This window comes from Camellia sinensis, chromosome 2 (assembly GCF_055761805.1).
Source record: "Camellia sinensis isolate YWXY chromosome 2, ASM5576180v1, whole genome shotgun sequence".
NCBI classification, from domain to species: domain Eukaryota; kingdom Viridiplantae; phylum Streptophyta; class Magnoliopsida; order Ericales; family Theaceae; genus Camellia; species Camellia sinensis.
In genome coordinates, this window is record NC_138962.1 from 183,293,651 (window position 1) to 183,295,682 (window position 2,032).

A 2,032-nucleotide genomic window follows, 5' to 3' on the forward strand; every position below is an offset into this window, starting at 1 on the left:
GAAGGCCACATGTCCGTCATCACCGGAGTTGTCTCGGCTCGGGAGCTTGGGTACGATCGGGGAAGGTCAACTATGAGCACCCCCTTTCGCCCGGTCCGAAGACCGGCCTCTACTAACCATGATATTCGTTTTTTGAAAATGTTATGTGTTCTTATTCCGGTTATGTAGCCTAGAATTACTATGTTATGCGCGCAGCAAACAAGTATAGACTAGATTGCCTAATTTGGAAATAAGCATTGCATATCCGTTTGTTTTGAAAAGTGCTTTGGAATTTTGCTACTCACAAGTAGGCTAAAATACGGATTTCAACAAGTTTTTCCAACTCAAGCAATCCAACCTTCACCCACAGGCATTCAAGCAATTTATCATATAAGCATTTAGCCACATGGCAAGCATACTGTCATGGCAACACTCACACTCATACGGGATGCTAAAACATAAATACTTACATCGTACTCCGTGCCAAAACAGTAAACTAGTTAGCAAACATGCATGTCCTAGTTCATGTTAAGAATGGCTAATGCATCGCATGCAAAAATGCAATCTAGACAGGCTCGGCTAACCTAAACATGGCATGTGAAATGCGATCAACTATCACATATTCAAATTGTGAATTAAAGTACAAATGCAGTTAGCGTGATGTACCGAGCCTAATGCATGCAGTACAAATGCATGAATGCACGCATGCATAGCATAAGGTATGCTAATCTTAAAAAATGCCCTAGTCTACCACCATAAGCAGGTAAATAAAAGGGAAGAAAGACGTGAGGTTGGAAGACATACACACACTCACGCACACTTATTACATAATTGCCCTCGCTCGGAGGAACCAAATAAATATTACAGTCCGAATGATAAGCAAATAAAATTATTACAGAATTTCTAATTAGTTAATAGAAAGAATGCAAAAGAAAGAAGAGGATGGCCGCAGCCTCTACCTCGGGACGCGCAAATGATGCATGCTCGAAACCCGGCCCGCCTGGAAAACCCGCACCGTACCTCTGCCACCTCTGTTTATACTGCCCTGTCTCTCTGAAAATTGCTAAAGCCCTGGAACAGGTTCCTTGCATGCTGCAGAGTGCCACCGGCTAGGGGGAATCCCCACCGGCAGTCCAGGATTTCCATCGGCTGCCTTTGAATTTATCGGCCGTTCAAAGATTGCCGGTCGGCACTAAATTCTACCGGTCGGCAGTAGCTTCCTGCAGAAGACAGTTTTGACAGCAACAGAGAGTAGACAGTATATGGCATGGGGTTTCACGCATATGTGAGCATGGTCATGCTTCCCATCATGCTTTGAACTTAGGGAAGCATGACCCTCGATCCTTGAGCCATCAATGGTGCATGATAGCCCAAGGGATCAAGTTTGCCACTTGATATAAAAATGCATGCGACACACAAATGAGGGCCAAGGCCTTATCATGTCGAAGTCAAAGGCCCCGGTGACCGAGAGTTAAGGCATGTTTCATCACTTATGGTATGAACACCCCTTAACACTCACACTTGGTTTGACACCCCAAACCAAGTAATGCAATGCATGTTATGCAAACATTGCTCAAAATGCAACATGATAGCAAGATACAAGGCACACCAAGTGTCATGCAACTAATATGGCAAGCATGCAATGTTTTAGGCATCAAACATGGACAATTTAAGTAATGGAATCATCATGCTACAACACCTAATGAAGCAACCATGCAACAAACATGAAACAAGCATGCAATGGTGGCTTAAAATGGTAAAGGGGCAGACCTTCACCCACCTCAAAACAGTGGCAAAAAGTGTCCAAAAGTTGGACCAATGCTCATGCCAACAAGCAAACCAAAGGCCCTAAGGTTAAGGCACAAAAAAGGAGGCACTTCACTCCCACCAACATGACCACTCATGGTATGATTAAGACAAGTAAAAAATAGAATTTTACATGCAAAAAAAGGACTCCAAAACCTCCTAATATGACAGCTTTAATGGCTCCAATGGGATGCATGCACCAAGGCTTATTTCTAGGCATAAAAGGGTATACCCTAAGAGCATGAAA